Consider the following 15866-nt stretch of genomic DNA (forward strand, 5'->3'; position numbering starts at 1 on the left):
AGTTTACAGTTGGCTTGGTTTGATTGGAAGCTCATGTTTTGCCATAGGTAAAATTAAATATTTATACTTCCAATAGCATACATACAACATACTACACAGGTCATGAGCAAGATTTTTGTCATTTTCATTGTATAAGTAGCTAAAGCACTTAATTAAAAGTCTTATAATAGAAATGTAAATGTGGTAATTAGATTATTTTAATAAACCATTTAACTTGGATGGATGCGATGCAGCATGACCACAGTGCACACGTCTGATGTTGCTCACAGTGGTCCATGGGCCCGCTGAGGGAGTTTGCGTGTTTGCTCAGACTCGTGAAAAATTAGAGGGAACATTGCACACGACTTCTAAATATGCAGGCGGTCAGAGAAAAAACACAACTCCAAGTATTTTTTGATAAGGAAACATAACATGGAGTAAAATTAAGTTTTTTTTGTTTTGTTTTTTCAACATATTCACATCATTCATAGGAAACTATATTTGAACATTTTTATCACCTACCAGATTATATAGTGCAGCTCCCACTGTATATAGCCCCATTTAGCCATCTTCACAGGGGGCTTTTATGGGAGGATATAAATGGAAACGTGGGATGAATCTGACCATTTTCAGTGTCTTTTTCTGTCTTTCAGTGCCGCTGCTGCCTCTGTCTTTGGCTTTCTGAGTTGTATTGCTAGTCTCCGCCTCGGAGCTCTGCGTTCCCTTCCCCTCGACTGCCCACGTCACATGGGATTATGGACGCGTACACCACTGGGCGGTTTTGTCGTGGAAAGACACTCGTAGTCGCTGAGGAAAAAATACTCCGGCAGTACACTCCCCCTGTTGTTGAGACAGCAATTTCAGAGCTGCGTGCACCCAGGAACACTTATAAACATTTTAGTGTCTGAAATAGGCTTCCCTCCTGGCATAGACCAAAGATTATGTGGGGCTTAGAAGTTCGAAATCTATTACAGAAGAGTTTTTGAGATAAACATATCTTCTACTATAATTTGTTTGTTTTAGATTCTATGCTTGATCTTCTTCCTGATGCAACAATGATAATAATAACGTCAATGCGTGGAGTTTATAGTCCTTTTTCTGGACACTACATACACTATGCATCCACTTGGTGCTGGTAAGGTCTGATGACACTGATGAAAGCAGCCTTAAATCTGTGCCATAAACCAACACTAATAACTTAAACACGTATCGCATTTATAGATAAAGACAAAAGGACCTTCAGCTTGGTAGACCAGACACTTCCTCTAGCTCCGGTAGGACACCAAGGCGTTCACAGGCCAGCCGAGACACATAGTCCCTCCAGCGTGTCCTGGGTCTTCCCCGGGGGTTCCTTCTGGTGAGACATGCCTAGAACACTTCCCCAGGGAGGCGTCCAGGAGGCATTCAGAACAGATGCCTGAGCCACCTCAGATGGCTCCTCTCAAGATGGAGAAGCAGTGGCTCTACTCCGAGCTCCTCCCCTGTGTCTGAGCTCCTCATCCTAAGGAAGGGATCAGCCATCCAGCCGAGGAAACTCATTTAAACCACTTTTATCTATGAAATTATTCTTTCAGCAGTTACATTATTTAAAAAAAAAGGAAAATCAGTGAACCTAAAATGGGCAGTATCTATATACAGTAACTTGACTTTCTCCTTTGTTAAAATGGGAGGGATAAAGCTTTGCGCGTCAGCTCAACCATTCTGCTGTGTGACAAGAAAGCATTCCTGAATTCTTCATCATGCATTTTTCCAGACAACACAACATCCTCTTGTTCCGTCTGAGCCCATGTCACTCCAGGATTCAAATGTAAAACTACAAGTGCTCCGAAGCTGTACAAGACAAAGCCATAAAGATTGCATGTGCTCAGAATGGAGAGGCAGGGGTCTACTGAGGTTAAACCATTGGAATGTATCATTAGTTATGATAATATTGCTATAAATGGCTGCATGTGAAACTAATTGTGAATCATGTTTTTATTTTAATAGATTATTTTTACAGACCTGTTTAGTTTGTTTTCATACATGTGAGTCTCAACTGCTCACTAGTGGTCTTCCTCAGATTCATGTGATGCTGCTGTGATGTCAGCTCATTTAAACAGGTTTTCCTGTTTTCCTACAGGTGGAGTCTGGATGACAGCACCATCTGCAGTCCGACTTCTTCAGGACAGTTTCCCAGGTGTGTGAGTAAAATGGCCCCCTCATCCCGGTTGATAGTCTTGTTGGGCTTGTTTCCGTATTTTGATTGTCTCAATCCAGAAACGATGTCTGTTGTCTTCTGTCCCAATGATGTTTACTCTGTCCATAATGTGGGTCTCTCTTTTACAATGGTCAGAAATGGCCAATTTGATGTGCTCCTGTTCTGATTTGTGTTTTGTTGTTTGTGTGCTTTCCTTCACTGTTTCCTTCTCACATTCTGTCTTATGTTCCTTTTTCCATGGACTGAAAGCTCTCCCTGTTTCCCCGATGTATGTTTTATTGCAAGAATGCAGGGTATTTCATGTATGACATTACATTTGAGCTCCAGTTCAATTTTATCTTTTGGGTAGTTTTCTGTACAGTTTTATTTGTGGTGTTTTTTCATTGCCCTCTACACTTTCTCTGCTATGTAATTCCGAATTCCATAAAAATATTACTTTCTAAAATGTCATCTGGAACAGCCAAATTAGTCTTTTCATCTTTTTGTTGTCCCAGCTCCAAACATTTTGAGATGTTGCCAAAATTAAATACATCATTTACTCAATTGTTGCTCTGAAATATTACGTTGGAGGGTCTACTGGCTGCTTGTCTCCATGGAGGTATGATTGCTTGCAGTGTGCCATTAAACTTCTCCATCTCCATGGAGACAAGCAAGTGATCAGGCCAAGTTCCTGGTCAAATCTGTGGGGCGGTGACCCTGCTCACTATAAGAATTTATGTTTATGACAGTACTTTTGAGCAGTAAAACAGTAAATGCAAGATAGTTTAGATGTTTAATGCCATACTGTGGAGCTTTCTGAGGAAGGCAATAACATCTCCCTTGTTTAATAATGATATTGTACTGGAGTTGAACATGAAATATACTAAACCTAAAACTGCAAAACCAAAATGTAGCGATCACTTCTAAATCTATAGTTATGTAAATACTGTATGGTTGCTTCATTAGAGTAACTGCATTAATGGTTGAAATTAAAATGGCTTTTTGGCCCATCTGCAACAGATACAAAACTTGTGATATAATGAGGCTGGGGTGGGGGCGGAAGACTGGAGAATACTAATGCTGTCCTAATTAGTCTCTGTACTTTGAATGCTTAATGTATTATCTTTGTAAAGGGGAGAGAGAACCCCAAAACTACGCGTCAGCAATCCCTTTACAAATATTTGATGTTGTATCTAAAAATGTGGTCCCTGTACAGTCTCTATAGAGGAATTTACATTGATTAGCTCATAGATAATTAGGCTGAATCTCATCATTTGCCACTATTGCTTATTCACTCTCACATAACAAAGGAAGAGAGACATTTCATTAACTGTAGTAGGGAGATTTATTTTACTATACTATTGAACAAAAAGGTGGGTGATCTTATGAATTCTTCTTTATTTAACCAAGGTTTAAACTCCCAGTATCCCAGTATCTTCAGAATATGCCTTTTTATAGTCTTAAAGATGTACTGCGTAACTTGAAAAGTGCTTGTCTCTATGGAAAAGTTTTTGTGTTGTCTAAAATGCTCCACAATAAGGGATAAAAACACATAACCTCACTCACAGAAAGAATAGAAGCATTTTTTGAGCATTAAAAACACTCATCATTAAATAAATGCAAATGATATATGTTTAATACCTTCCTGTGAAAAATTAAGGTCAGCCCACTACCAGAAAAGTTACACAGTTTCATATGCTGTACAGTACGCCACTGTTTATCAATAAAATCTAACCATTTTTGTTGGCCAGTGACTGGCTTTTTCAGTGTTATTTAGAATTTTGGTTTCACGTAGATAGATGTTGTTTTGGGTGCTGTCTGGGGCAACAGTAGCTCATTTGGTAGAGTGTTTGTCCACCGGTCCAAAGGTTGAGTGGTCAGATCCACTGACCCACAGGCTGGCAGTGTGATTCCATCTCAAACAGAGGAATGCTGTCTTTGTGTTCTTGGGCAAGACTTAAAACGCCTCGCCCCCAGCGTCTGTGTATACTGGTGTATGAATGTATGAGTGGATCCTTGATGTAAATGCTTTGAGTGCCTTTTAAGGTAAAAAACAAGCTCTTTAATTACAGTACTACACTTTACCAACAAAGTATTTGGATTACACTGGCTACCTATACCTATGTATAATGTTGTTCATATATCTTTAATTCCCTTTCCCAGTATCATGCAATCTTCAAACACAGTCTTTTGGCTCAGGACATGGACTCATCAGAGCTGAATATACACTGTCAAAGGCGAAAAGCGCAGGCCAAGCCCCGAGCTTGTACGGGCCAATTCAATTACTCCGGACGGCGTCTAATGGAGAATGAACTAAGCAGGAGAGAGGTTACTTTGAGACGGCTCTGCTGACGACTGCCTCTTGTCTACATGATCTAATTTACTAAGACACACAGCTATTGATTGGCTTCAGCATGCCAGAGCAGGGAAACCTTTTAAGATTCACTTTTGCAGTTGGCCATCTGGCAGCGTTTGAATAATTTGCCATAGGTGAGCACACATTAACATTCGAATGTGATAGCCAGCCCGGCACACACACATACACACACACACACGATATACTGAGCAATGTGAACAATGTCATTTTCTTATCGCTCTAAGCCATGACGCCCAAAATGGCTAGGGGAGGGGAGTCAAGCTACATGGGTCAATACGTACAATCAATGACCCCCAGCTTTGACAAAAGAAAGGAAAAAAATACATGTTTGTGCATTTCTGTGACTGTGTGGCGCTCTTTTATTTTGGTCTTAATAAGAGGGTCAAAGGTTAAAAAGCAGCAACACAACCTTATCTACATTTGAACAATATTCTCTCTTACCCCTCCTTCGTGGTACGCTCCCGATTGTAGCTCAATGCTGTAGACACAACGGTCTTATCTGGCAGTGCCTTGCTGTCAGTACGAGTGGTCTATTTTGGGTTTTATCTGTCCAGGCTGTGGGGCAGAAGTAGCAGCAGCAGCAGATAAGGTGGACAGTGACACTCGAACCTGTGTATGTGCGGTCAGGGTGGGAATGGATGGTGTTCCCAGTGCAATCAAACCTCTTCCTGTTAGTGGTCGATGGATGGGTCAGGATCACATGGCTGAAGAGGCAGAGAAAAGACTTGTGGACAAATGTCTGTAGCCTAGGGGAGAGTTGTATAGGAGCAAACTGAATGACTGCATTTATGCTCTATATGTGTGGCATATATAGTAATTTAGTGGGGAAAAGAGGTTGCTGAGGGTTGTCAGTTCTATTCATCATTATATCTCTGGATATGGTACTTCAACTTTTACGGAGTGACCATTGTGGGTAAAGTTTTTGGTGGGAGGTTGTCTGCCACTTGCTTGTCTCCATGGAGATGCCATTATTATTCCTAGAATGTTACACAGTATAGCATTAAAGGGTCCGTATTACGCTATTTTCTGATATGTTATAATGTTGTTTCCTCATAACAAACATACCTGGAGTTGTGTTTTGTCTCATTCGCACATGTTTAAAACGTATATCCGGCATATTTAGGCTGAGTTGTTTTCTCAAACCGAAAAAACTCTGTTCCAGCTTGTGATGTCATGTGGTAATACAAGCGTCTTGCCCAAGGACAAAACAACAGCATTTTTCTGTGGAACCTGGAATCACACCGCCAAACTGTGGGTTAGTGATGTTTATGTCAAGCCACCAACCTTCACATCAGTGGACACATTTTTTAAGCCCAAATATTGTCTCTAAATTCCATCAAGTAGGTACAAAATTAAGAAATAAAGAGGTCCAGAGTTTTGAAGCTCTCTTTCAAATTGTATTTAATTCGCCATAGATACATTTTACGCCATACTGTTAAATTTTCAAAGCAACACAATTTCCATAGTAATGATCAGGTGAAGAGAGCATAAAACCACAGTATTCATCTGAACTGAAGGAAAGAGAATAGTGTTGTTGAAACGCCACATATGACATTGCCCCATCATCTGGTGACTGTTTGCTTCACAAAATAACCTGGGAGTTAGTTGGAGCTGGCATATTTTCTTCTGCGATGAAAGATGCACAGTGGCCCAAAAGTAGGTCACCCAATTCCCCTGGTTTCAAATTATCCAAATGAATGAGGAGGAAGTGTTTTGTCCCACTTGCTTTGAACACATCACATTTATGGTCATTGAGATCTCATTACTGAGCCTTTCAAAGCCTTGTTGTTATGAGTAATCCACAAACTGATCTTCAGCTAAAACAATGAATGTGGGCGGACCGTAATCAGGTTGTCATGGACGCACTGTAGAGCAAACCCATTGAGATCATTTTCCTAATTTTGGTGGTCAATTTATTGGAGATACAAGAATGTCTGCAATGTTTAATATTTTGACTAGTAACGTTCCTCTGTTGTGAATCGTCTAAACACTCACATTTGAGCTGTTTTCACCAAATTATTTTGAAAGTTGCGTTATACTTATACATGTTACGATCTACAAAGTCTTCAAGTACCACCAAAAATAAGTCAAATATTCACAAATAAAATGAAAATTGAAAATGGATTTAAATGTTTCTCATATACAAAAGATAAATTATAAGGTAGGTGCATTTGCACTACAGGAACAAAAAACACATTGGGAATATATATATATATATATATATATATATATATATATATATATATATATATATATATATATATATATAATAAACAGGAAGATCTGGCCCTAATTTCTGTAGCACTAATTGCATGTATTGTGTTTAATTCTTTCTTTTCCAATTCAATTAAGTCTTACCAATTTAATTTAATTTAAGCCAATGCAACCACAAGTGTACACTTTGGAGGAAGGGCATCTGATATAAAATGTGCTAAATGAACATGTGAATCCTTGCACGCTCTGTAGCATATAATTGCTGTGTGAAGGGAAAAGCATAAGATGAATTACTTGGAGCAGTGAGAGCTGATATTTAATAATAGCTTTAAAAACCAAGCTATCTCCTCATATCCATATGACAGCTTGCTTTGTGTTTCTTCATTCAAAGAAGTGCGGCGGATTCTCTTCATTGAATTGTTGGTTATTTTGGTCTGAATGACTCAATTATGGCTCAGCTTTAATATGAGAGTGTTCAGTGGTTCATGTGAGGACAGATGGTAGAGTCCCACACACCAGCAATGCACCAACGCTTTACTGAGGGCAGGATTCATTCCATGAAATAGTGAGACACAAATCACACAGGATGCACTGAAGATTTAGCATTATGGTTAAAGTGTGTTCTCGGTTTGATGTAATTTATAATTTCTTGGTATATAAAGTAGTGCTTTGATTATGCCTGTAGCTATATGGAAAAGCTAACACCATTTACGCTTTGTCTGTTGCAGATTGAAGGCTCCTTTGATAACATACATATTTCGCAAGGATTCACTTTGACTTCACTCATGTGGAGGAAATACAATTCTTTGATGTAAATCCTATTACTTTATTCATGGGGTCTTATGTGTCGGGAATCTGACCATTTGTGTCTACTTTTATTTTCTTTTATCAGATTATGTGTCAAAGGAAAGCCTTTGACCAGCACTTCTCATTTTCTTAATCTCTTGGTTTTAAATTGAAATGTATAATCCTTAGTACTTCCATGTTTGCCTCTAAGAGTCAGTGATGTGATTGGTGATGCTGTGAGCCATGCTAATTGGCCATGTGTGATTGCCTTCACTCCTCTTATTACAGCAAACAGCACTGGGACTATCGGCTACACATAAACACATCATGAACCACAGTGACCTCTTTATTTCACATTTGAAAATGATGGGACGAGCGTTTGTGCGATTCTGAGTGCTGCTTTGAAGATAAAAATATTCTACATTTCAGCGAAAAGACGCCGCGCTTCAAATGGGTTTTCCAATGTTGCTAAGCAACAGCAGAGCCAAGTCCAGCTCTTCTGTCTGTGTTAGCTTTAAAGGAGTCTGTGTGGACTGAATCGGGTATTTTTCTCAATATTAGGAGAGGATTAAAGGCAGACTCTCACCAGGGATTATCACTGAGAACATTTTAAGATCAGCGCGTTGCCTAAAACAATCTAAATGACAAGATCTACATGTTTTAATGAGTTAAATTCAATTTCATTCCTTATTCTTTGTGTTGTGCCTGTCTCTGTCTGAAACACTGAGAACTGTAGATGAGCGCTACAATCATATCAGTGACAGAGCTGCCTGTGGAGAGCCAGCTGCTGATACTACTGATTACATGAGTTACACCCTCAGTATTCCACCTTCTCTTCATTATGCTCAAAGCTCCAGTACTGCTGCCTGTGCCTTGACCACACGTCTCCAAGTGTGTTTTACAAATGCACAAACAGAGCGCTGCAGCAGTTGTGGCTTATATAACTGTACTTCTTGAAGAATAAAGATGACTAATACAGCTAAGCCCTATAGTGTTCCCAAGAGCCTGCAATGCTCATTACTCACCACAACATAAGGATTTACACTGAACAACAACATTCTCACACTTGTGCTTAACCTTAAAGCTAATCTGTGAGCATTTACTTACAGCAGTGACCATGCATTGTTCTGTGGATGATACATCAGTCCTGCCTGGGTCAAGGCCAAACACCAAACTGATTGTTCATTCAAACTCTACTCATTGTAATTGGACCATAAGTATCATAAGCAGAAAAGGCAAGAATACAATGAAAATGTATTTAGCTACAGAATGCTGAATTCCTTACAATAAGTGTATTCTATTACATGGCCAATCAGATTACTATATTCTGAAAGTAAGTAAAAGCACAGAGCAAAAAAAAAAAACTCAAGTAAAAGTAACATGAAAAAATCAAAGTATCAAAAGTAGATTTTCAGACCGAATAACTCTTAATTTTGTTTATTTTGATACAGATTTGTGCTGAATTTTGTTCACTATAAACAATTGAATTATTATTTATTTATTTTTTTTTTAATCTGTATATTCAACTATAAACATGTTAAAAATAAAAATAAACTCAACCTTCTAAGCAGTACTGTTTTAAGTTTGTTTGTTAGGGATTTATTCATCACTTATTAAAAAAATAAAATAAAATACAGGTTCATTCGAAGAGCATTTTCTATTTCCTCACTGATGGCACAGTTTGAAGCCTAAACTGCGTGATCAAATACAGCAATATGTTTATTGTTTTGTCTAAGTGACTGTCTCCTGACTATCACCAAATGCTAACTGTATTCATACGCGTTTAGTCACTTCCCAGCACTGATAAAGACGGATTGTATGAATGGCTACAGATTCTCTTTTATGTTACTAATCAAATCAAATCAAATCAAACTTTATTTATATAGCACTTTTTCATACAAAAAAAAAGTAACACAAAGTGCTTTACAAAGCATTAAAATCAGTCCCACCCACCAAACCCACCCAGCCACCCGACAGCCCAACAACCCAACCCCAACACATCAATAATCATAACCAAACAACCCCCCACCCCAACACACACTCCCACCCCCCACCTCAACACATGTTAAAATACCTCAGTTTCATTTAAAATATGTTTAAGTGGAACAGGCTGGATAAAGATGAACCAGATGAGAGAGCGCCACCAGAGGAACCATCTGCACCAGGAACAGGGTCACCCACAGCCACAGGACACCAGCCCAGGGCCCCGAGAAGAGATGAGGTCAAGACCAAATCTCCAGGGCCCACGAGCCAGGGCCCAGCAGCCACAGCCAACCACAGCTCCCAGTGCAGAGGGCTCCTCAGAGGAAACACTGGCAAATCTAAAATGATTAAAAATAATAAAATAAGTCAAACCTAATAAATAAGTAAATAAATAATAAAATAAATAATCAATAAATAATAAAATAATCAATAAATAATAAAATAAGTCAAAACTAAACAAGTAAATAAAACATAAGTAAAACATAAACACACTAGCCAGCCTAAATAAGACTAAATAAATAGAGAAGTAAACTAAAATGATAAATACTAATCAAAAGCTATGCTAAAAAGATGGGTCTTGAGCCTGCTTTTAAAAACCTGAATGTTCTCTGCGGCCCTGAGGTCCTCCGGCAGGCTGTTCCATAGACGGGGGCCATAAAACTGGAAAGAGGCCTCTCCATGCGTGTGTGTCCTGACTTTGGGAATGATTAGGAGCCTGCTGCCGGAGGAGCGCAGGGGCCGCGAGGGTTCATAGGATAAAAGCAGTTCTGTAAGATAAGAAGGCCCAAGACCATTAAGACATTTAAAAACCAGTAAAAGAACTTTAAAATCGATCCTGAAACACACAGGGAGCCAATGCAGGGATTCTAATACCGGTGTAATGTGGTCCCGCCCCCTGGTCTTAGTCAGGACACGTGCTGCTGAATTTTGTAATAATTGTAGACCTGAAATCGCCTTTTTGGGAAGACCAGAGAGCAGGGCATTACAGTAGTCTATACGACTGGTGATAAAAGCATGCATCAGCGTCTCTGTGTTGGCCCGAGAGAGAATGGGACGGACTCTGGCTATGTTTTTCAAATGGTAAAAACCAATTTTTGTGATGTTTTTAATGTGTGGAATAAAAGTCAGCTCAGAGTCAAAAATAACACCCAGGTTTCTTACTTGTGATGATGGATTAAAAGACTGTGACTGTAATTTGGGTAAAAGTTTCTCTCTCTGGGCCTCAGGACCGATGATTAAAACCTCAGTTTTGTCCTGGTTAAGCTGGAGGAAGTTTTCTGCCATCCAGGATTTGATGTCTAAAATACAGTTAAAAAGAGCATCCACTGGGCTGGTGTCATCAGGAGACATGGAGATGTAAAGCTGTGTATCATCTGCATAGCTGTGGAAGCTGATTCCATGTCTCCTGATGACATCACCAAGAGGGAGCATGTACAGGTTAAAAAGTATAGGACCTAAAATGGAACCCTGGGGCACACCACATGTGATTTTATGAACCTGAGAGGAGTAGGTGTCTAAGCTTACCATAAATGTTCTGTCTGTGAGGTAGGAAGTAAACCATTTATGTACAGTACCAGAGAGGCCAACCAGGTGTTTGAGTCTGTTTAAAAGAATAGTGTGGTCTACTGTATCAAAGGCAGCGCTTAGATCCAGTAGAACCAACACTGTCACCTGTTTAGAATCATAATTTAGTCTAAAATCATTTAAAATCTTTGTCAAGGCTGTCTCTGTACTGTGGTTTACTCTAAAACCAGACTGACATTCTTCAAGAATGTTCTGTGTGTTTAAAAAATAATTAAGCTGGGTAAAAACAAGTTTTTCTAAAATTTTGCTTAAAAATGGTAAGTTAGACACTGGTCTGTAATTGTTAAAATCATTAAAATCTAAATTGCTCTTCTTCAGCAGGGGCCTCACCACTGCAGCTTTAAAGGCAGTGGGAAAGACCCCTGTCTGAAGAGAGTAGTTCATCATGTTTAAAAGCTCGTCTCTAAAAGATTCATAAAATGACTTGAAGAACCGTGTTGGAATGGGGTCAACAAGACATGTGGTGGGTCTCACTGAGGAGAAAACTTCATCAAGCCTCTCAGCATTAACCAGGACAAAGCTGTCCAGTGTTTCCTCTGGTAAAGACAAACAATCAGATGTGTTAAAAACAGTGGTTTGGTTAGATAAAATGTCACATCTGATTTTGTTTATCTTTCCCATGAAGTGGTCTGCAAACTGCTCACAAAGGGAGTCAGTGGGAGGGAGTTTGGAGTTAAGAACAGGGTTAGTGAGATGGTCGATAGTGGAGAAAAGAATTTTGGGGTTGTTTTTATTGTTTGTGATTAGTTTGGAGAAATATGAGTTCCTATTGTTTCTGATGTGTATACTAAATACATGTGTTTATCCTGTGAAAGAAGTTTTAAGTACAGAAAGCTCATCTATGAATACAAGTACAAAAGGTTCACATTGGAAACATTTGAACATTGCCATTGTGGTGGTACATGATGTTCTCTGTCAATTGGATTTTGCATATTTTCAATACATGATTCGTATGTGTCTGCATAGTTTGTGCAGACTGAGGCATGAATTCAAACTATTTCATCTTGCTCTATCAGTCTACAATCTGAAACCATTTTGTGCAAATACATTTGACCGGCAGTAATATTTTCAGAATATAACTCAATAACACGGAAAAACAAATAAAAAATAAATAAATAAAATTCTCAGCTCTCTCAGGATAAGTGACCAGTCACACTAATGTCACAAGATACTGTGTGTATATATTTCTTTCAGTCACATAGAAAATGGGTTACGTAACACATTGTTGCAGCTATATGACATGTGAGACATTACTTATTAGGAAAAGAAAAATTCCATTCTGTCAACTGGACAAAAGTTTTAGAGTAAAGAGTAAAGACTTTCATTGCTCATCCAAGCGGCTTTTTCAGTTCTGGTCAGATTGCTGGTGGACACTGCCTTATATCTATCTGAAGGGAGGAGCTAACTACACTGAAACTAACACACCTATTTGTTTACACTTTCTGTTTGTTTGCTAGGTGTATTGAACTACACTAAATAAGAACTGTTTCTAAGTTATATTTTGCATAATCATTCAAGCCACTAATGTATGCTCTCACACCTATTTGCATTCTGGCTATCACTATTATTTTCCTTGTTTTGATTTATGTCTGAGGATGGAATTATAAGTAGGAGATAAATGATATCTAAGCCCCCCATTCTTGTTCAAAGATGGATTATGCTTCATAACAAAGATTGCCTCTTTAACTCCCCTCTCAAACCATTTTGTTTCTTTGTCTAAGATTTGTACCGCACTATCTTCAAAGGAGTTTTTACTGACTTTGAGATGGAGAAGAATGGCAGATTGGGATCCCAAGCTGCTCTCTTTGTTACATTGCGTTTCCACCAAACTTGAATTGCACATCAAAGGGAAGTGATTTACATGTTAACCCTATGTAAAGGCATATTGACACGCGAGTAACATTTCTGCGGCATGAATGAGTGGAGTAACACGATTTTGAGTAAATTGAGTGCTGTGATTAAGCAAATTGAGCGGGGCGATATGGTGAAGGGTGTGTTGAAAATTTCAACCTTCTGCATCTATTCGCATCAACCAATCAGGGACCGTGTTTTCATAGTGACATATGGTATATATAACGTTGTTGGTATTGCCAAGGGAATAGTATAGTTTACAGGTTTGGAATAAATCATATCCCATATCATTTATGTAAATATGTGTCCTTTGGGTCTGTTTTATTGTGAAATTGCGATTTTCTTTTTTGAATAGTGCACAAAAGACCCTCATAAACAATGAATCATTATCAAATTATGTCAAATCAGCACTTGTGAATCAACAAATCCCAGCAAGTAAAAGTAGATGAGATAGACAACTTAACCCACTGGATAGCGCTATATGACTCCTGTAGTTATTGATTCTACTGATACAGCTGTGTACATTTAGGTACATTGAAAATTTATATTTATAAATATAAATTATATATTACATGGCAACAAAATGTAATTCTGATTGAATGAAAGTGCGGAGGTCAAGTTAAAAAGGCTGTTTGCTGTATGTAGTCCAAGACCACCATTTTTCAAAATGAACACAAGTGGAGTGTACCGATTGTGCAGAGTGAAGTTACTCACACGACCAAATTTCCAAACTCGAGCGTCCTCGAGCGCCTCCTATTTATAACCCCATCTTCAGACCTAAATCAAAACAAGGAAAACAATAGTGCTAGATAGTATGCTAATAGATGTGAGAGTACCCATTAGGAGCCTGAACGATTATGCAAAATGTTGTTTTCAGGGTTTGTTTGTTTTTTTATGATTACGGTGCATGAGCCTTCAATTAAAATAAATACATTGTATGTGTAATATATATATATATATATATATATATATATATATATATATATATATATATATATACACACACACACACACACATCATCATTCATCTACTTGAGCTTAATTGCTGTAAACTTATAAGTATGTGTTGCTCAATTAAATAAAAAAATAAAAAAACATATTGGAAAAAATACAGAATCTAAACACAACAGAAATTTGAATGAAACATTTGCTTTCCAATGTAAATTTGTGCGGGGGTTAGCTTACACAATAATCCTAAAATGATGTATGGATGCTGCTATCGGGGCAGTGCAGGTCAGCAGACGTTTGCCTGTGGCTTGTGGTTTTAAGCCTTTAGTTTATGTTGGCAATACTGCACACACCAGTGGGTCTATTTTTAAACTCAATATGGGATCTATAAGTGGCTATTACAGACAGTGTACGGAGGGGTCGATACCGTTACAAGCCTGGAGCCTGTTGGCGCACACCATAAGCCACTACAGGGCCGATCCATGACTCTGTGATTGATCAGGGCTGCAGCCTTTTGTTGCAATGTATAAAGTGTCCATTGTCCATAGGCTGTGTAGATGTGGGCTTCACTGAAGGATTGTGGGAGGGGGTTGAGGAGAGGTGGTCATTCAAAGGCAAACTGCATTGATGATTATAGCAATAATGGCTCTGTGCTGCTATAAGCTACAGTGCATAGAACCTTATTTGGCATTTTGTTAATTGCAAACCACAATGTTGATCTAAATTGGCCAAATAAAAGAAAGAGATCCACTGACTTCAGAACTGAGAGACCCCCACCCTATTTCACTGTAGCAAACATCAGATTTTCATGCACCTTTTTGCTTTTGAAAAAAGACGTATTTGAACCCCACATGTATGACCCAGAATTGTTTGAATAATCACAATTAAGTACAGATATGTAGGCAGGGATCGGGGTAGGTGTAAACTATTATTTTTTCTGAGCACTCAAGCCTCAAATGCAGAACAAAACAGGATTACTCAAACATGCGTAAATCAATGAAAATGCAGTTTTGACTTTTTGTATTGGAGGACAACGGCAATATGTTTTGTATTTTCAATTTAGTTATAAAGAAAAGTTTTTGAAAGCAGTTGTCAGTTCAGTACTAACAAATTCAATACACTCTGATGGCATGTATTATAGAAAATAGTTGTTCAATCTGGCAATGGTAATAACACAGTGGTTTGTATTGAGGCTAAGACTAAGGAGAGAGCTAAATTATCTGTGGAAATGTAATTCTTCAAGGTGGAAATTGAATCCATTAAAGACTGAAGGTAGAAAATGTCTTTTGCCCTGTGTTCACCACGTTTCCAGAGGTGAGAAGGAACACCCTCCAATAGATCACTTCAGACACTTATTATTTTAACCCTTAGATGCACACGTGGGGTCAAAAATGACCCCAGAGGTTGTTATTCTTCAAAATCTTTAAAATGAAAAGTTGTAATATATTCATATTCCAGGTATTCCTCAAAAAACATGTTTGTGACATGAGGCCATTTGCATTTTTCTTTACTTTTTCATTAATTTTAAGAAATTGCAGTTTTTGTATCACTACCCCACTCTTCCACAAGTGGGGTCAAAAATGACCCCAAGCAATTCCTATGGAATCTTCTGTGAACCTTTAATTCTTAGCAACTCTGACTGTGCCACTTACATATCTGATGTCATCTCTCACACCTGATGCAACTTTGACTGTCAATATTGTCTCACTCACACACCTGATGTCAGCAGTCTCACCACCCAGGAGGGGTGGCTTGTGATGCATGCACCCCATATGCAGTTGATGGGATCGTGTACCTAGGGAGACAGCCAGGGGAAGACATCCAGAAGAATCTGAGGGAAAACATTGTCTGTCAGTTGTGCTGTGAATTCAGACACACAGGTCACAACATCACCAAGGAGAACTTCTTCACCAGTGTGCCTCTTGCAGAGCATCTCCTGGAGAAGGGTCTGACTGTGGGAACTTTGCG

The sequence above is a fragment of the Periophthalmus magnuspinnatus genome, chromosome 23, assembly GCF_009829125.3.
Source record: "Periophthalmus magnuspinnatus isolate fPerMag1 chromosome 23, fPerMag1.2.pri, whole genome shotgun sequence".
Lineage (NCBI taxonomy): Eukaryota > Metazoa > Chordata > Actinopteri > Gobiiformes > Gobiidae > Periophthalmus > Periophthalmus magnuspinnatus.